The sequence below is a fragment of the Schistocerca piceifrons genome, chromosome 1 (assembly GCF_021461385.2).
Source record: "Schistocerca piceifrons isolate TAMUIC-IGC-003096 chromosome 1, iqSchPice1.1, whole genome shotgun sequence".
In the NCBI taxonomy this organism is placed as follows: domain Eukaryota; kingdom Metazoa; phylum Arthropoda; class Insecta; order Orthoptera; family Acrididae; genus Schistocerca; species Schistocerca piceifrons.
In genome coordinates, this window is record NC_060138.1 from 538,520,981 (window position 1) to 538,543,373 (window position 22,393).

The following is a 22,393-nucleotide window of genomic DNA, read 5'->3' on the forward strand; positions in this document are numbered from 1 at the left end:
TGACGTCATATGTATGCGATGTGGTTGGGACCATTTCAGCCCATTATTCTCTTCGCCGTTACCAGCTTTTCAGATCTTTGCACCGCTACTTTTCTTTTAATTATCTTGTCATCAATTGGTTTCATGAGACGAAGTGCGTCCCATTCTATACCTCCCACCAAAGAAAAATCCCTGGCAGTGTCGAAAATTCTACGCATGACAGGGAAAAGCGCTGACCACGCAGCTATGGAGGCGGACGCCTTGCTGCCAATACCAGAACACAGTACAGAGCTGCATCGCATCCACGTTACAACAGATGTTCAATGTGGCCTCCATGGGATGCAATGCACGCGTTCACACGTCACTTCATGGATAGTCACACACTTTCGCACATTCTAGTCTCTCTCCGAATAGCGCCACAGGCGTCGTGAACACGCTGTTGAAGGGCCTGTACGTCAGGAACTGGTTCAGCACTCACGATGCTTTCCAGTTGCCCCAATAGATAAAAATCCAAGGGGCTTAAATCTGGTGATCTAGCAGGGCGTCTGCGTTCTCTCCAGCTCCCGGGGAAGAAGTTGTTGAGGTACCGTCGAACTGTAATGAGGGAGTGGGGTGGTTCTCCGTCATGTGGAAACGACATAATACGTCACATTGCCAAAGGATCATTCTCAAGCAGCCCAGGCAGAGCAGGTACGTTCCTTCGTCGAGGCATTGTGGAGTAATAAACGGTCCACGGATATCGTCGCCAAAAATCCTAGCTCAGAGTTTGATGCTGAACCGACGCTGATGAGACGCCTCAAGCATTCCTCGAGGATTGTCTGCAGTCCACAGATGGAGATTATGCAGATTGATGATGTCATTTCTGGTAAAGGTTGCTTCGTCGTCAAAGAGGACTAATGACAGGAATCCCATAATTACGATGGTTTGGTGCAAAATTCATCGATAAAATCCGTCCCGTTGAGGGAAATCCGCTGATTATAATCCTTGCACTCATTGCAGGTGATAGGGATAGTAGCGGTTGTCATGCAGTATGTACATAATCGTATTTTGGGTTTAACATGTTGGCGGGCCACTTGCCTGGAGCTTCTACTAGGATTCGTCTGCATATCCTGTAGAACCCGATCCTCCAAATCTGGTGTACGCACAATCCGCCAGCTCCTTGCACGTCCGTGTGTCTGAAAGAATCTATGATCACACAAATGCTCAAAAAGTGAAATGTTGTGAGATATGGTTGGAGTCTGTGAGGCTACATGTTTTTGTATTGCCGTGTTGCCTTTCGACTGTTTCCATCTGCTTGGCCGTCCGTACAGAATCACTATCTCGGCTTGTTCCCGACATGAATACCAGACCATTCTGCTGCTTAAACCACGCTGCGTCAATCACACAGCCTGCAACACACAAGGAACACGTGGCATATGGTCAGATGAACTATCATTCGTCAGCGCCATCTACCGTGGCAACGATGTATTTCCAAAAACATGTTCATAGGACTTTTTTCCCTCCATTTACAGTCAGGAATCCATCCTGAATTTTGTCGGATTTATTACTGTTCATCCTGTATAAAGTCCTAGTACGTGAAGTAGCGTTGTAAAAAAAAATCTCCTAATGTATCCTGACCAGAAAAGGTCTTGGGTAACTAAATTTAGAACATTTTGGCTGCTGGCGATATCATCCACTTTGACATTTTCACATTTTCCCGAATGTTGCGTCGAAGTTGTAGTGAACCGTGAATTTATCTGGCGCTCCGTCGTGTTTAATCACGAATATTCAGTGGTACACCTTCCATATTCAGTGGTACACCTTCCAAGAACTCCACCAGTACTTCTTCCATGAAAATCAGGCACTTCTGACTTGTTGGACAGAGTGGAATGCTGGACTACCAAGTCTAACACATACCGACGTAACATCGTGAAGCAGTCAGTGTGGGCCATAAAAGAGAAAAAAAGAAAAATAGAAATACTGTCTGAGGAACATCAAAAGTTACAACCGAGAGTTTATTTTATTTACTTCTAAAATTATTTTATTTCTTTCGTGAACGTTTGTCTAGTGTGTTGCTTACATAAATTCTGTAAATAAGCACAGTGAATTGTGAAATTCCTTCGGTTTTTAAAAACTACGTCTTCTGCAGAAAGGAATGTTGTTCTTATGCAGAACTTGTAAAATACACAAAGGACGCACAACGTGACGAAAGATGTAAGCAAGGAACCACCAGCACTGTTATCCCCGGGATAATATCGAAAACAATATCTTATTGAGCAAAGAAATATACCCTCATCAGCCAGAACATTATGACCACCTACGTAATAACCTGTGTGTCCACCTTTGGCACGGATAACAGCGGCGACACGTCGTGGCAGGGAACCATTGAGGCCTTGGTAGGTCGCTGGAGTGAGTTGGCGCCACATCTGCACACACAAATCACCAAATTCCCAAGAATTTCGGGAAGAGGGAGATGAACTCTGACGCCACATTCCAGATGTGTTCGATCGGGTTCAGATCTGGCGAGTTGGGGTGGCAGCACATCAATTGGAGCTTGCCACTGTGTCCCTCGAACCACTCTATCGCACTCCTTGCCTTGTGGCATCGCGCATTGTCTTGTTGAAAAATACCACTGCCGTTGGGTAACATGATCGTCCTGAAGGGTTGTACGTGGTCTGAAACCAGTGTACAATACTCCTTGGCCGTCATAGTGCCTTGCACGAGCTTCTCTGGACACAAAGCTGTCCACGTGAATGTTCCCCAGAGCATAACGGAGCTGCCGCCAGCTTGTCTTCGTCCCGCAATCCTTATGCCAAGGAACCTTTTCCCTGGAAGACGGCGAATTCGCGCCCCTCCCATCGGCATGATGCAAAAGGTATCCGTGATGACTGGGTGTTGTGTGATGTCCTTAGGTTAGTTAGGTTTGAGTAGTTCTAAGTTCTAGGGGACTGATGACCATAGATGCTAAGTCCCATAATGCTCAGAGCCATTTGAACCATTTTGAACCAAAAGGTATCGGGATTCATCAGACCATGCAACGCTCTGACAATACGCCAACGTCCAGTGCCGACAGTCACATGCCCATTTCAGGCGTAGCTGCCGATGTCGTGGTGCTGAACATTGGCACATGAATGAGTCGTCGGCTGCGGAGGCCCATAGCCGGGAGTGTTCGTTGCACTGTGTGTTTAGACACACTTTTACTCTGCCCAGCATTTAAATCTTATGTTAATTCCGCCACAGTTCGCCGTCTGTCCCGTTTTACCAGTCTGCCCAGCATACGAAGTCTGACGTCTGTAATGAGGGATGACCGCCCAACCCCACGACGTCTTTCGTGCTTTCACCTTGGTTTTGCCACGTGTTGAAGACTCTCACCACAGTACTTCTCGAACACCTGACAAGTCGTGCAGTTTCCGAAATACTCGTGCCAAGCCTCCGGGCCATGTAAATCTGCCCTTGATCAAACTTAGATAGATCGCACGGCTTCCTCATTCTACACGCGGACAGCATGCTCTCTGATACTACATGCACCGTGTGTATATCTGAATAGTAGTCATTCCTCGCCAGCTGACACTGCTATCGCCTGGATGGGATTATATCGATAGTAGATTGGTGGGCATGATGTTCTGACTGATCACTGTGTTTCTCCGGCTATTTTACATACGAGATGCTGGCACGCCATAAAACGCATGAGACCAGGCTAATTTGTACAATACAATAACTCAAATTAACACAGTTTCAGGTGAGTAGTAATAAAAATAAAAAAAATGAATCCCTTATAATTTTCAGGCCTAAAATAGAGAATCAACCAAAAGTTTTCATAATATTTTCCAGAAATACAACGAAACACCTTGAAGACGATACATAGGCATAAAGAATAAGAAATTGAAAGTACTCTGTTCTTGCAAGAAGTGGAGTTTTTCGAAATAAAACATAATTTGCAAACCCGGAAAACCAGAAACAGAAGTTTATAAACTCAGAAAGAGGATTATTCTGCATCTTTAAGTTTTTATTTACACCGTGGACAGAGAAGTTCTGGAATCATTTTTATATTGATAATCATCACTTTATGTCCGTCTAATTAGAACAGCGTAAAACGATTTTTTCGCGCCGTACGTATTATTCGAAAGGTATCACTAGTAGCCTGAAATATGTACATATTCGTGTTTATAATATTTGGTTTCGCATAATGAGTATTGTACACTGAGGTTATAAACAGTTCTGGCACTTTACGATTTTTTATAACGTGATAGTTTTAATCTGCCAGTAAGTTTCAACGTGATAGTAATTTGCATATCCACTTACAAATTTCATGGATGGTGATCTACATGTGTTTGGTTCCGGTATTGGAGTTGTACTTCTGCTTAAGGCCATTTGAAAAAAAGAAAATAAAGAGACGTATGGGTACACAAGCCTGACCATACTAAATCAAATACAAATTCTTTGTCTCTGGCTCAAATTCTTTGTCTCTGTCTCTGCCACACACACACACACACACACACACACACACACAAACACACACACGAAGGATCATAGGTACCACAAATTCGCATTTGATAGTGGACAGCCGGCCGCTGTGACCGAGCGGTTCTAGGCACTTCAGTCCGGAACTGCGCTGCTGCTACGGTCGCAGGTTCGAATCCTGCCTCGAGCATAGATGTGTGTGATGTCCTTAGGTTAGTTAGGTTTAAGTAGTCCTAAGTCTAGGGGACTGATGCCCTCAGATGTTAAGTCCCATAGTGCTTAGAGCCATTTGAACTATTTGACAGTGGACAACAGTTAGCGTCAGCACCAAAATACATAATCAAGAACATGAGTGTTCATTTTAGAAATGAAATTTCTAAGAACAGGTCTAATACCGGAACAAGAGTAAATATGCAGCAGTACATACGAAATTTGTAAACAGAAGCCGGCCGGGTGGCCGAGCGGTTCTAGGCGCTACAGTCTGGAACCGCGCGACCGCTACGGTCGCAGGTTCGAATCCTGCCTCGGGCACGGATGTGTGTGATGTTCTTAGATTAGCTAGGTTTAAGTAGTTCTTAGTTCTAGGGGACTGATGACCTTAGAAGTTATGTCCCATAGTGCTCAGAGCCATTTGAACCATTTTTTGTAAACAGAAATTTAAATTATCATTACGTCATAGAAAATCGGAATGTGCCTTATTGATTATAAACTGAATATCCGGTGCCCAGTTTCCATTATGTGAAGTAACATAGTACAAACACAAATATGTACATACTTCAGTCATCTGATGATACCGTTCACATAATGAAGGCGAAATGCACATGTCACAGTTGTAATTAGACATACCTAAAGTGATAATTATAAGCATAATAAAGCACGCAAGTAAAGATGATAGGACAAAGAAGTTACAGATATTTCTAGACTCATTAGTTCCATACCTTGTTTACTTTCACAAGATCTCGCTGGACGCGATTTGTGAATGGAAGGAGAGGCTGGGAGACAGGGCAACCACGAGTGAGATGCGGATGTGCGCTAGGCTACGCTATCGTGACGCGGATCCAAGGCTGCATTCCGCGGCGGAGCAGTGAGAGGGTGACTGGGCCGGGGCAATTTGCATGGGGAAATGCCGCGAGGCTGCGGCAGCGATCTGCCTGCTAGCCTGCCACCAGCCTTGTACGTAGCGAACTCTGCCTGTGGCTCGCTTGTGACAACGAAATTGCCGTGATATCGAGACCGAAAGTGACAGACTAGTGTCTCGTCGAAAACATAATCACCTGACACGGCACACGGGCTAAATAAACTCTGACATAATAGCAGGGAGGATTCAGTCGCTTCGTTCGAGTGGATAGTAGGTTGGATGGTTGATTTGGTGAAAGAGACCAAGCAGCGAGGTCATCCGTCCCGTCGGATTATGAAAGGTTGGGGAAGGAAGTCGGCCGTGCCCTTGTAAAGGAACCATCCTGGCATTTGCCTGAAGCGATTTAGGGAAATCACGGAAAACCTGAATCAGGATGGCCGGACGCGGGTTTTGAACCGCCGTCCTCGAGTGGATAACTATGATGAGTGCGAGTAGAGTATACTGTCTGATCAAACGCATCCAGAGACGTATGACTTAGATGTTGATACTGCGTGTGTCCACTTTTCGGCTTAAACTCCGTTAGAGATACTTTCAATAAAGTGTCTGTATGTCTGTGGAGGAACGGCAGCCCTTTATTTACCGCTATGGTCGCAGGCTCGAATCCTGCCTCGGGCATGGATTTGTGTGACGTGCTTAGGTTAGTAAGGTTTAAGTAGTTCTCAGTTCTAGGGGACTGATGGCTTCAGATGTTAAGTCCCATAGTGCTCGGAGCCATTTGATCCATTTGAACTGGTGTTGGATGATGGGATCTGAAACGAAGTATACTTTCTAAGTCATCCCATGGCGTTCTATTGGGCTCAGGTCGGGATCTTGGCAGGTCAGTCCATTTCAGGAATGTTATTGTGTGTGTGTGAATTGCTAAGGGACCAAACTGCTGAGGTCAGCGATCCCTAGACTTACACACTACTTAAGCTAACTTATGTGCTAAGATCAACACACGCACACCCATGCCCGAGGGAGGAGTCGAACTTCCGGTGGGACGGGCCGCGCAATCCGTGACATAGCGCCTCAAACCTGACTGCCACTCCGCGCGGCGAATGTTATTGTCCACAAGCCATTTCCTGCAAATCCTGCATTATGAGAGGGTGCATTGTCAAGCTGATACAATCATCCTCTTTGCTTGAGCGCAGTAAGGAGACCACATCCTAACTACGGAAAATACTCTCATACCGTAACAACATCTCTTCTGTATTTCACTTTCGGCTCTACACATAATGACATATAACGTTGTCCAAACATTCGCCGAGCCCAAATCTTTCCATCAGATTGTCACAGCGTTTATCACTCCAAATCATTCATTTCCAGTCATCCACTGTCCAGCGTTGCTTAGCAGTGACTACAGAAATGTATGGCTTGTGAGGAGCTGCTCGACCATTATATCCCATTCTTTTTAACCCCTTTGCCCTAATGTGTGTGGCCAAAACTGTATTTCTTTTTCTTTAAGTTTTTTGCATGTTTGATGACACAGTCGCACTGTTAAATTCGTTGACATGAACTCGATTTAATTCTAAGAATTTGACCGCACCATCTGCAGTTTTATTTGAAATGTGACAATAACACGTTTAAATACGTTGTACGCTGGTGCAGTGATGAAAGCTACTTAACGGTCCCGTTTTTCCCTTTTTTCATACGGCATTCACGTCTGTCACAGTAGGCCACAACAGAATTTGGCGGTAAGCCCATAAGAATTCCATATTTTGCGTTTTTGTTGTCAATTGTGCTTTATAGTGATGTATATACAGGTTGTGCCCGTGACTGTCATGAACATAAGAAACCGTTATTATGGATCCCATCAGACGTTGCTTCCTCCACACAGATATGTGGAATGTAAGATCCTGTATGATAACAATTTTTACAGTGATGCAAGTAACAGACGTGTGTAAATTTTTGATGTATGTATATTTTTATTTTATTTCTTCTGTTCTTCAAGCTCCTGTAAGTTTTGATGTTATTGTAATATCATACTGTTTGAAAATGACCAGGTGGCGAAATTAGCACACAGCAAAATCATGAAAAAAAGTGATTATTTTAAAAATAAAACCAACCTACGTAGGGAAATGACTCTCGCAGCAAAGTTATCCCCTTCTCCCGCTAATAGCAGTTCTCTGGAGAGTGCTGCTTCGTGCTAGGATTTCTCACAAATTTATTCCCAACTTAAAATTTGCTTTAAAAATTCTGACTGTGGGAGGATCTCTGGCTATTAAGCCAGCTTCGCAGGTTCTGACAGCACTCAGGGTTTAATTCAGGGACAGGTAAGAACTCTTTTCAAATTTGCCGCTTGTAGACGAATGCCAATCTGTCTCTCCCGAGTGCACACTTTCCTCTCTAATCTTGACACGCTGTCTGTCTGAAAAGTGCCACGTGTAGTATGCAGCTTTGTTTCATGTTTCATATTTCTGAACAAAATTTTTAGTATTGTTTAATTATTTTTGGTGCGCTGAAGACATAATAAGGTTTATATCTGGCACAAATTGTCCGCCGACCGACAGACACAGGCAACTTCGCGGATTTTCTCAGTCAGGTTGCCATATAACCGTGACTTATTTAGTGTCTTAACCGAAAAATGTCTTTAAACTCGCAAGTTGATCGAAACATGGATATCACATTCGCATCGGAGAATTGTTACTAGTCTCAACAGGCTTGGGATGGTACGTTGCACTCTAGACTAGCAGGAATGTAAATTTAAGTTTCCTTTACTTATTTATTTATTTACTTAATTACTTACTTAGTTATCCAGCAGTCACCAGCCCTGTAGACCATGCCCTGGATCAACAACTATTCTTCACTGCATTCTGTCCGTTGCTCTTTCGTCCCACTTGACCACATTCAAAATTTCGGCATCTCTTTTTGTCGTCCTCCCGTTTGTTTCCTTGCCTACTAGTGTGGCCAAAGAAAGCTTGCTGAGGAAGTAATGTCTCTGGGATACGGATTATGTGACCTGTCCATTGGACACGTCTGTCCTTTTGATATTGTAAAACGTCTGGCTGATTCATGACCTCATAAATTTCATTATTCTTTCTTGCTCTTCCAAGTATCTCCGTCTCTCACTGGGCCGTTGTTTCAAATGCAAGAAGCATTTGCACCTCCCTTTTAGATAGCTCCCAGCTTTCTGAACCATAGAGGATATCGGGGTGTATAACTGCATTATAGATCTTCATTTTCACAGAATGTTGAACGAATCTCTAAAGGTGTACAGACATCTGGAGCCAGAAGAAATTATTTTTCATTTACATCTATGGGATGTATGATCCATTCTCCCACTGAACTAGAGGGTGAGCACCCAAGGAGGCACGTATTCAGATAATGCTCTGGTATTATGTTGCAGGAGAGGATATACGCACACTCGAAAAAAAAGTTGTTCCCTCCTGGAAGACACCACGCTAACGTAGTGCATCACCACCTCCTGCCGTGATAATGGCCTCAGTTCAGAAAGGAATAGAGTTTATAAGTGTCTTCAGGTATACAACGTCCAGCTGAAGCCACTCATTGATGATCGTGGCGATACTGATTGCTACATTTCATCCACTTCCGCAGTTAGTCCCATGCACGCATATGGGACTATATCGGGTGATATAGCGAGTCAGTCAAGGATTAATAGAGTGCCTGAGCATTCGTCAGGTCAGAAAAGTACGTGCGTAGCCCTGTGAACACGACTGTTGTCATCTTGGAAGACGAGAGTGTTCGCAGCATACTAATCATGAGGAAGTAGAAGGCTGGCTCTGAGCACTATGGGACTTAACTTCTGAGGTCATCAGTCCCCTAGAACTTGGAACTACTTAAACCTAACTAACCTAAGGACATCACACACATCCATGCCCGAGGCAGGATTCGAACCTGCGACCGTAGCGGTCCCGCGGTTCCGGACTGTAGCGCCTAGAACCGCTCGGCCACTCTAACCGGCGAGGAAGACTTGCTGACAACTGGTCATTGAGAATGTAGAACTGAATATCCTTATTTACGTCCACTGTAATCTGAATAAGTGAGCCCAGGCCATGGCACAGAAAAATAACCTCCGACATTAACTACATGACACGCGTAAAGCTGAAATACTAAACACCTTTTTCCAAAGCTGTTTCACAGAGGAAGACCGCACTGCAGTTCCTTCTCTAAATCCTCACACAAACGAAAAAATGGCTGACATCTAAATAAGTGTCCAAGGAATAGAAAAGCAACTGGAATCACTCAACAGAGGAAAGTCCACTGGACCTGACGGGATACCAATTCGATTCTACACAGAGTACGCGAAAGAACTTGCCCCCCTTCTAACAGCCGTGTACCGCAAGTCTCTAGAGGAACGGAAGGTTTCAAATGATTGGAAAAGAGCACAGGTAGTCCCAGTCTTCAAGAAGGGTCGTCGAGCAGATGCGCAAAACTATAGACCTATATCTCTGACGTCGATCTGTTGTAGATTTTAGAACATGTTTTTTGCTCGAGTATCATGTCGTTTTTGGAAACCCAGAATCTACTATGTAGGAATCAACATGGATGTCGGAAACAGCGATCGTGTGAGACCCAACTCGCTTTATTTGTTCATGAGACCCAGAAAATATTAGATACAGGCTCCCAGGTAGATGCTATTTTTCTTGACTTCCGGAAGGTGTTCGATACAGTTCCGCACTGTCGCCTGATAAACAAAGTAAGAGCCTACGGAATATCAGACCAGCTGTGTGGCTGGATTGAAGAGTTTTTAGCAAACAGAACACAACATGTTGTTATCAATGGAGAGACGTCTACAAACGTTAAAGTAACCTCTGGCGTGCCACAGGGGAGTGTTATGGGACCATTGCTTTTCACTATATATAAAAATGACCTAGTAGATAGTGTCGGAAATCCCATGCGGCTTTTCGCGGATGATGCTGTAGTATACAGAGAAGTTGCAGCATTAGAAAATTGTAGCGAAATGCAGGAAGATCTGCAGCGGATAGGCACTTGGTGCAGGGAGTGGCAACTGACCCTTAACATAGACAAATGTAATGTATTGCGAATACATAGAAAGAAGGATCCTTTATTGTATGATTATATGATAGCGGAACAAACACTGGTAGCAGTTACTTCTGTATAATATCTGGGAGTATGCGTGCGGAACGATTTGAAGTGGAATGATCATATAAAATTAATTGTTGGTAAGGCGGGTACCGGGTTGAGATTCATTGGGAGAGTCCTTAGAAAATGTAGTCCATCAACAAAGGAGGTGGCTTACAAAACACTCGTTCGACCTGTACTTGAGTATTGCTCATCAGTGTGGGATCCGTACCAGATCGGGTTGACGGAGGAGATAGAGAAGATCCAAAGAAGAGCGGCGCGTTTCGTCACAGGGTTATTTGGTAACCGTGATAGCGTTACGGAGATGTTTAACGAACTCAAGTGGCAGACTCTGCAAGAGAGGCGCTCTGCATCGCGGTGTAGCTTGCTGTCCAGCTTTCGAGAGGGTGCGTTTCTGGATGAGGTATCGATTTTGCTTCCCCCTACTTATACCTCCCGAGGAGATCACGAATGTAAAATTAGAGAGATTAGAGCGCGCACGGAGGCTTTCAGACAGTCGTTCTTCCCGCGAACCATACGCGACTGGAACAGGAAAGGGAGGTAATGACAGTGGCACGTAAAGTGCCCTCCGCCACACACCGTTGGGTGGCTTGCGGAGTATAAATGTAGATGTAGATGTAGAATACTGTGGATCAAGCGCCTCATTGGGCCGCCAGTACGCTTCACGGCTTGCATCATCTGATAATTTGCTAAGTCGCGACTCACTGAACTACACTGCGGCCCTCCAGTTAGTAACTGTCCACTTTATGTATGGTTTAGGCCAATGAAGACTTACGAATTTATGTGCCGTTGTATGCAATGACCTTTTGCGTGGCGTCCAACTCTGAATGTCCATTGACTGCATTTGCCTTCAGAACTGCCGCTCGGACGTTGATTGAGCAGCAATTTATCAGTTTATATCTGGACAGAAACCGAGTGTGGTTCACCATTCCTTGTAAACACGGAGGACAGTCCACACTGATACAGTAGCAAATCGGGTAACTTCACTGGCCATGTGATCGTGTTTGCATGCAAACAAGCTAACTGCTTTCTGCCATTCTGTCACGTATGCACGTCAACCCCCCTTATTGCCTTTATTCCGCACAACTTACTGCCACGTAATAACAATTTCAGTGTCATGACGACCTTAGCGGCGGAGGCTCACGTGACCGCTTGGTACCAGTTTCATTCCACCTGCATTTACCACTGGGGTCTTTTAATAAGGATACTAATATTTTCTTCGGTGAGCTTACGATGTAACACATCAGCCAATAGCGCCACTCTGCTGCCTGTCGTAGGTGCCACTAGACGCACATTAGGCTTCAAGGGCTGCGTTTGGTTTTAGTGAAATATAGGCGGTGTTATGTCGCCGATCTCTGGTTCTTTGAGGGTAGCATAAAAGAAATACAAGAAATCTGACAAGAACAAAGAAGAATTGTAGCGCTTCGTATATATAAATTGTTTTAAAGAGTAAAGAGCAGAAACTGTACATAGCATGCGGAACATGGTCCAGATTTCCCGGTTCCCAGCGGTGAGCCTGCCTCCTTTCGAAGGAAGGACGGAAGGAAGGGTGGAATATTAGGATTAAACGTTCCACTGACAACGAAGTCATTAGAGACGGATCACAAGTTCTTGAATGGGGAAGGAAGCATTTACCTTAAGCGATTTAGGGAAACCACGGGAAAACTAAATATGGATGGCCGATGGGGACTGAAACCACCATGATCTCGAATGCGGTTACCTTGCCTAACAACTGCAGCACGTCGCTCGATATCCCTTCAAAACATATGACACACAGCCTAGTGCGAGGAGATCCGTCCACCAATTTTACCACACTATTTTCTTTAAAGCATTAGGATCTACTTACTGTGTAACTTACTTAGTATACAGAGGTTGGACGAAATATGGAAACACGACCAGAAATGCTTGCTTGAACATAAATGCAGGTGCTAGCCAAGCCTGGAGGCTGCGCGGTTGTCTTTGATTATGAACAGCACCAGTGGCGTGTCCTCAATACGCTGCAGTTGGACAGCCTTACCGACGTGGATACAGCGTTTCCCATCAGATCACCGATGTTAAAGACGCTAGTACTTGGACGGGTGACCGTCTCAATAAGCCGCGTGCTGTTTTCCCTGAGCCTTTATAGCAGAGGGGCAAGAGGGGTAAAGTCTCTCAGCAGTAGTCTTTGCGCCAATGTCCTGGATTCAATGCAGTGTCTCATGAAGTGAGGGCATTTGGCACTGCTAATGGTGACCCGTTCGTCGGATGGGGACGTTAAGACCGACGGTGCCCTTGTGTTCGTGAGGATCAGGCTATGTGCTTATATCGGGTTTCACCCCCTTCCTTCTCTCATCGTCTCCAACTCGAACTTGACACTACACTACAAACACACCTATTACAGTCACCTACACTCAAAAGATACGCTTACAAACACAGCTATCATATTTCGCGAAATGAAGGTGCCTGCAGGATCGAGGGATAGAAAAAAAAATCTTTCCAATTAGGCACCCAAACCTGCCCTCCGGGTTCTCGCACTACGACTTTACTTTTAATACACTGCAAGTGTCAGTCGTGGTCATAGCAGTGTTCTGTGTAGTAGTGAGTGCATTATATGGGAGCTACGCGATTTCAAAGGACAGTAAATTCTCGGGGACCGTACAGTGAGTGCTTAGTAACCAAGACAGCTGAAGAATTTGGTGTCTCTTGAGACACCCTAACGAAGATTTGTGCACCATGCAGGGAAAACGGAAGAACATCCTCTGTTAAGTCACAACGCGGACGAGACTGTCTGTTGAGTGATTATGAGAAGTGGTCATTGATGGTGACGAGAAACAAGACGACGACACCTGCAAAAGTCACTGCAGTACTGAATGTCGCACTTGCGAATCATTATAGCACTAAAACTGAAACATCCCCTTAGGAAAATTTTACGAATTATTGTGCTCATAAACCTCTTACGTTATTTGATTTCAAACAGCTGAACATAGTCAGACATTTCTCTCTTTACTTATTCTGATCAACACTAAACTGACACACAATATTTTTAGCGCAACGCAATCCGACTTTCAATAATCCCTACAAAAGAATGGCCCTGACTAACTATAACCTATAACTTTCATGAATCACTTACCTCACAAAAATCTTCGTTACTCGAACTACTGCAATACAGCCAGCGCCACTACTGCCAGCTAAATAAAAGATTCAAACTACTGAAGGCACTAACTACTGATAGGCATAGTTAGCAAATGAAAGAGTTTGATAGAGAACAAACAATGTATTTGCGTTAATAATGTTCAAAAGTCATCATATATATATATATATATATATATATATATATATATATATATATATATATATATATAAGTTCATGACATCCAGTCTTGCAAATTTACTGTCTCTGATGGACACACGTCCAGATCATCCGCTCTCAAAACTCCGCCATCTCTCTCCCCACATCCACCACTGCTGGCGGCTCACCTCCAACTGCGCAACACTATGCGCTGTTCACATCCAACTGCCCAACACTACAATAGCGAATATTCCAACAATGCCAACCAGCCACAGACTGCACACAGCACAGCCAGTGATTTTCATATAGAGCGCTACGTGGTGTTACCAACATAAAAACCTACACAGCCTACTTACAAAACAACACGAAGGGAGCAGCATTACCTGGGAATTTCAGGGCGATCTGTAATTCCAAAGTCAGTCATTAGTGACCCAAACGCCCATAAGAGGAAAACGTAGTGCTGAAGCCATAAAACCTGAACTATGGAGCACTGCAAAAAAGTCATTTGGTCAGATGAGTCCTATTTCACACTGTTCCCAATTTCTGGCTGAGTTTACGTCCCAAGAGTGAAACATGGCGGGGGTCCGGTGATAATTTAGACAGCCATATCGTGGTATTCCATGAAAACCATACTTAGTCTGCAACGTCGTATAACTGCCAAGGATTATTTCACTATTTTGGACCGAGCGAGGTGGCGCAGTGGTTAGCACACTGGATTCGCATTCGGGAGGACGACGGTTCAATCTCGCGTCCGGCCATCCTGATTTAGTTTTTCCGTGATTTCCCTAAATCGCTTCAGGTAAATGCCGGGATGGTTCCTTTGAAAGGGCACGGCCTACTTCCCTTCCCATCCTTCCCTAATCCGATGAGACCGATGACCTCGCTGTTTGGTCTCCTCCCCCAAACAACCCAACCCCACTATTTTAGATCAACACATCCATGCCATGGTACAATGGTGATGTGTGTTCCAGAACTATAGCGACACTTTTCGCATAGTTCGCATCGTCCGTGACTGGTTTTGTGAGCACGGGGATGACCCGTCTCATCTCCCCTGCCCACCACAGTCACCACATGTCATTAGTATTCAGCCTTTGTGGTCTACTTTGGAGAGAAGACTGTGTGGCCGCTATCCACCTCCATCACAGTTACCTGGAAATGCCACTATTTTGCAGGAAGAATGGTGTAAGATTCCACTGAAAACCATACAGGACCTGTATTAATCCATTTCGAGACGACTGGAAGCTATTTTGAATGCCTACGGGTTTCCTACAACGTATTAGACAGGATGATGTGTTCTGTTTCCATATTTATGTGCAGTCTTTGTCTATGAGGTATCGCATTTCCCAGCAAGAGTCCTTGATGAGGCTGTTGTTGTTTTCGAGCGTCTATAAATGATTATTTTTTAATCCAGAACCATATGCCTGTACAGGTGCTCTCACCACCATGCTTGAGCACAGAGATGGAAGGGTTGGTTGGTTGGTTGGGGGAAGAGACGAAACAGCGAGGTTATCGAGGTTATCGGTCTCATAGGATTAGGTAAGGATGGGGAAGGAAGTCGGCCGTTCCTTTTCAAAGGAACCATCCCGGCATTTGCCTGGAGTGATTTAGGGAAATCACGGAAAATCTAAACCAGGATGGCCGGACGCGGGATTGAACCGCTGTCCTTCCGAATGCGAGTCCAATGTGATGGAAGGGAATATAGGATTTCTACACCTCGATGTACTGGTTAATCAAAGGTTTACAGTACTTCATGGGCTTTTCAGCGATTCCCTTTCCTTCTCCACTTCAAAATGGACGAGACATTCAACAACTTCTATTTGCCCTCTTATCATCCTATGCGTGATCATGTAAATCACATCCCTATACCGACCAGCTAGAAAATTCTCTCTGTAAATTCATCCAAGAGTACTTCACGATAGAAAGCCCGCATTTCTTCTCATAGTTTTTATTTCAAATCCTTGATAATCTGCTTAGCCCCCTATATTCATTAAAAAAGCCATTTGTCACCTCTACCGGTATCCCTACCTCCTTTCGCTATTTCCTTACAAACTGCAGGAATGGTGAGCAGCCTACAGGTGTCCGCCAGCACGGTAGTAAGTATGAATCGTAACTTCCGTGCCTTAGAGCTACTGGAAAACCCTGACAGTCAGTCTTGAACGTTGTTTTTTTCTATCTTAGCTTAATTATTGTAAAACATGCAACTAAAGACGGTGTTATTTCACTCTTTGCTGCGCACGGACCGTAACAACTTACGACTTCAGTTCTCATGGACGTAACTGCAGTTTGTTTTGTCTGCTCTCTAGAGATCGCTATCTGCCACCCACAGGAAACAAGGGCTACAGCGTAGCAGTATGCTATGATGTCATCAGTTACGTGATACAGAACTGATCGTTGCCTTAATAGCCTCTGCAGTCTGACATCCTCTAACGAACTGTTCATCTCCATTATCTGATAATAATTGTCTATCTCCAGTATTTAAGAACAAAATGAGTGTATTAGCAACATTAATTTTATTTGAAGCATTGTGTCGTTACACCTTTACTGCCAAATCTGATTGCAAATTAATAATATCATTCACTGGAAATGAAGTGTTTTGAAGTAAAATAAACACCAGTCGAGGGTTTGGTCATTTAGATCAGCGCCATAACACTTAATTTCTCTGGACTAATGAGACTCCTCACGGGACATCACAACCAGGAGCACCTCCGAAGATGTCCAACGTAGCTTTGGACGAAACATCAGGGACAGAAGAGTTCCATGGACCACGGCCATACAACCCGGAAGAATTCTCGGCAGCTGAAACATCCGGCTTTGAAAGCCTTCATTGTACGAACGGTCTTTTATGCTATTTTCAAGTGATAAAGTTTATGTCATTAACGTGTATTGCAGGACTTAGCTCAAAATTGGCCACAAAATAATTTTCTTAAATTATGGCCAATTTTGAGCTTGATGTCCTACAATATATATTAGTGGCATGAACTCTATCACTTGAAAATGGTACAAAAGGCCAAAACCTGGCTCACAGTCAAAGCAAGAGATAATATCCCGTATATCCAGGTGGCCGTTTCCAGCGTATAGTGTAGTCTTTATCTATCCAAGATGGCTTTATAAATCTCCACTATGTAGCGTAGGTCGAGGAATCTACGGTCAGACTAGTGACGGAACCGACGAAGCCACTGGCTTAGAGCCTCCACTCAGTTCCAGATCAGAGGGCCCCGACCAGTCTCCTGAACGATGCTTCAGATCGACAATAGTATAGGTAAGGTTCGTCAGTCCCCGGAATGAACACAAAATGGTATCAGAACCAAGGCGACAGGATTCCGTTAGTGGCGACGTGAGCGACGATCCCAATGATAAGCTCTTTCACACTGCGGACAATTCCTCCCAGGATGCAAACCATGTGCACATTTGGTTGGTTTTCTTCTCTTTTCGTAAGAGCGCGACTATCCGGGGCCGAACGTAAGAGAGAGTAATCTTCAAGCAAGAGAGACGATACCTGCTAGCTCTCTCCCATTATCATCGGAGCAGTGTTTCAAACTCATCAGTAAGAGGTATGGGGCAAGCAATTCAGCCATTAGTCACATACAACCTTCCCCCACGAAACAGTTCCAAATGTCCCCCACGAAACAGTTCCAAATGTGGGGACGATACGCCAGCTACCATCAGGTGACCGCGAGGTTATGAGCCCGGGCTCCTCTGCAGATGACGCCGGGAAAAGGAGTAGCTGGAAAACTCCACGGAGCGTTTTAACGTGGGACTGCCTCGTAACTCCATCACCGTCCCCCACGACTTTTATCTAATCATTTATGACTGTCTTATACAATTAAATGTCCGCCCCGACAGCTGAGTGGGAGCCGGCACGGTAGCTTAGCGTGTTCGGTCAGAGCGTTAGCTACCCTCTGTAACAAAAAACTGAGTGAATGAATCAACGTAGAACCTAAACGAGTGTCATCGGACGTCCGCCCCGAACAAATTGAACGAACAATATAGATCAAAGAGAGAGAGAGAGAGAAAAAAAGTGGTCAACGTGACGGATTGCTGCCCTACCGGCCCGGGTTCGATTCCCAGTTGGGTCTTCTCCTGTCAGGGACTGGGTGGTGTGTTGTCTTCATCATCATTTCATCCCCATCTGGCGCGCAGGTCGCCCAATGCGGAGTCGAATGTAATAAGACCTGCCCCGTAAGGGGCCTCCCGGCCAATGCTAAACGCCCATTTCCATTTTTATACAATTAAGTCACACATTAAAACACCAAGGACTAACCCTTGACTGTAAATTGAAATGGAAACCACTCACGAAACAGCTACTAGCCAGCCATTGCAGCCCCCAAAACAATAGTACACACATAGAAATCAAATCTTCCATGTTGCATGCATGTCCGCGCTGCTTGGTCACTATCAGTCCCTCGAAACCCTTAAATCCACCCGCTCCGTCTTGCTTCATACATCCGCTCACTCTCCTCTATACGAATCCTTTACCAATTTATCATATTCCATAAGAAGACAATAATAAGATACGCTCATCCCCCTCCATAAATTATGTTCTCTTATTCACGTAACAATTGTGGCTCTATGTTTATTCATGACTGTTCTGTTATTTATTGTTTATATTGCTACGGTCACATTAAGAAAAGCTCTATCACACATGGTAGCAGCTCATACACTCTTTTACTGCGTAGTAAATACTTCACTCGCTTTGTTTATCTTTCGTTTAACTTTTTAAACCGTAATATATAAACAGACATGCCGCTAGCAATACTGACTTATTATCTACAACTGTAAAATATTTATTCTGTAAATCAATGTATCTCAGGCCAAGGAACACGATATCGCAAAGGTTGACATTTATTGTATTCATATTCATTGTTCTCACACTGAGTATGTATTTACTGTGAGGAAGCAAAAAACCGAGTACAGATATGTGTGTGTGTGTGTGTGTATCCTGGACTGGAAATATATGTTTTGAGACTGCATTTGTCATGGATATGACGAGGCAGTGCACTGTAAGTATCCAAAACGTAACAACCCTTTCGCTTCATAAGCTCTTGGTTACCGACAACTAAATCTCCATCATTTCCGTCAGCACCACGACTACAATGTCCAGTTGCACATCGTCTAGATAACGTTCCTGTGACACCTTCATCTAACAATGAGCCTACAGCGGCTAGAAAATTAGTTCAGAAAAAAAGTATCAAAAATCCAATAAAGCGACGGGTTGCATAATTATACCCAAATAAATCGCCAATATTCCATTCTCTTCTTATCCGTTTTGAACGTCTCATATAAATACTGTGCATACTGAAAAGTCAGTTCCAACAGCCTCATCACGTCCCTAGTTACCAATCCAGTCATGCTGCTGAGTGAATACCAACAAATCCTACTGGTCCTTCATCTGCACACCTTTTACACTGTAATTCCAACAGACTCCGCACTGGAAGATGATGATATTTGCCTTGACATTTATTAATAAGGCATTTCCCATAAGAAATAACCCATTCCTCACCATCACGTTCTATGTCAGGGTTTCCTTTTCCTTTCCTTCTTCATAGTCATGGCCTGGCTTCCATTCTATCTCTATCCCAAAACCCAGGTCATTGCCAACCATTTCCCCTTAATACGCATCGCCAACCCACAAACACCTTCTTCACTCTGCTCATCAGAGCAGCTGAACAAGATGGCACAGTATCAAAGTCGTCGGACTCGCATTCGGATTCCCGTACGGTCATCCAGATGTAAATTATCTGTGGATTTTCTAAACCGCTTAAGGAAAAAGGGTGGTTCTTTTGGAAAGGACACAGTCGATTTCCTTCCATGTCCTGTGCCAGTCCTGGCATGTATTCCATCTCTAATGATCTCGTCGTTGACGGGATGCTAAACTTTAATACGTATTCCTTCTTTTCTTTCTCACAACACAACTCTATCTTCCTCCTACTGCCTACTATCGCCTCCCTCCCCCTCTTCACCCCAGTGGAAATCTTATATTTTTCTGGAGTTCAGTACTTCGCGGGTTGTTGGAGCTCAGCTCTTAGCGGGACTCGTCACTGAAGGCAATTCTCCTCCAGGCAATGAAATTTCAGGCCGAAGACGTGTCTGGAGACGCCCTGGACAGCGCTAGGATACCAACCTGACTCTCGCCTGCCATACGGTCTGACAGCCAGGAGTGACGGTCCGGGGTGCCATTTCTTTTAGAAGCAGGACTCCTTTGGTTGTCATTCGCGAGACTCTTACAGCACAGCGGTACGTCGACGATACTCTACGTCCCGTTCTGTTGCCCTTCATCGTAGGCCAACATGGGCTCACATTTCAACGAGATAATACCCACCCGGTGATGGCGAGTTTCTACTGTTTGTCTTCGTGCTTGTCAAACTGTACCTGGACCCGCAAGATCACCAGATCTCCCCAACTGAGAACGTGTGGAGCATTATGGGCAGGGGTCTCCAATGAGTTCGGGATTTTGACGATATGACGCGCCAACTGGACAGAATTTGGCACAATAATCCTCACGAAGACATCCACAACTCAATGTCAAGCCGAATAACTGCTTTCATAAGGGCCAGAGGTGGCCCAGCGCATTATTGACTCGCTCAACTAGTGAAACTCTTTCTCATGAATAAATCACCCAATATTAATAAAATTATAATCATTTGTTCGTCAGCACATGTACATTACATCTTCTGATTTGGTGTCCCATTCGTATAATTCCTTCGTGGTTGTCATTTTTTGTCTTAGAGTGTGCTATAAACATCTGTTTTCAAGAGATAACAAACAATTTTTATCATGATCAATTTATAAAAACAAAGAAAATATCCAGATTTTTATCTTTTGTCTTTTAGATACTTCAAACTACATTTTTCATATCGTCTTGGTAGTATATAAAGTGCTAAGAAACGATCCAGGAGTCTGATCTTGACTTCGTACTTCTCAGCAAAAATTCAAATTCCAAAAGAGTTTTTTGGACCCACAGATACCATGAAGACATCAACACAAAGGTTTTGAAAGGAAGCAGATATTCACGTCCTGGGTGGTGAATGTTACATAAATGTCAGAAGCACCTTGTATAATTCCTTTACGCCTTATGGAACAGGACTTCCACAAACTGTGATATTCCTGTGGTTTAAAACCCAAGCATCTTGTGGCAAGTAACTGCAGTGGTGTAAGTAGGTTATAATTAACAGCGTTTCCCACAGTGGCGTCACTAGTGTCCGCATAACCATGATAACGAATCTCCACACGTGAAACTTTTCTTCACTATGGCTCTATGTATGCATGTAGTGTAAAGTGGACAAAAATAATTATTGGAAATTGTGATTACTTAAGCCCTGTATTGTTGAGTGAACAATGGTGAGTTTTCTGGTACAGTTATTTTGCAGTCGAGTCAACAATGGTGTGTTGCCTGACGTCACAGTGGATAGTTTTTAACATCTCAGAAATATGACAAAGTAATACCAATAAAAATTACGCGTCGAATGAACTACTAAATTTTTTTCTGAATAAAATATCCAAATTATTTTAATTAAAGCCCGCTAATAAATCACATTCTTCGCATAAATGTACTTTGTATAACGAGAAAATAGCTTCCAAACTAAAACTAAGCTGTGTGATTTAATCACTGATAAACTGTGTAATGACATTGATCTGTATGTATAGCGTAACTGTATGACTCTGGCCCTGAACTATTCCTGCGCGTACCTCGGTACTGTAAAAATTTTCTGTTGAAAGTGGAGCACAGCAAACAGCGCCACAGGAATGCTAATTTAAAGCAGAAAACTGAAGGTGATATTCAAAAGAGTGCGTACCACCGCATGCAATGTGGACGCAAGAAACATGAAATTTCTTGCATGGGAATAATTCTGGGTGATAACGCTCTACAAATGATTTTTCTAAAACACGTTTACAGCAAAGAATTACTTAACAACTTCACTTTTAACAATAACTTCACTTTTAACAATATTGACTTTATACAAAAATGACTAGTTTCAGAAGCAGTTCTAACTGACTGATTATAAAAAAATTTACGTTGCACAAAAGATTAACCTACCCAAAATGATCTCTATTTTTTCACAAAATATATATGTAGGGGAGGAGAAATAACTTCTCTAGCTGTGAGCAATCCATGAGATGAATGCTACAACCAAATCTAGGTACGATAATTAATTTTACAAGAGAGTGCCAAGTACGCAATAGTATGCAAAGCTGCGGGTTTACCTTGAATCACTGTTCTTCAAAAAACTCTTCTCATAATCCATAAATACTATCATCATCATGTTAGTCAACTGTTTCCAGCAAATCTGTATTCACGATGTTCAATCCCAGATAACAATTTCCAGTCCATTCAGTTCCACGTCTGCTTCTCAACACATCTCGACTAATAATAATGCTGTCTCTGAGCGCTCTCAGGCAGAGACTGTGTAACAACACAACCAAAGATCGCGGATTAACATGGTTTGCTCGCATATTTGCGCGTGTAGAAGTGTGAAAGTAAGATATTAACAATTCTGCAACAGCCAAGATGACATGCTCACCTCACA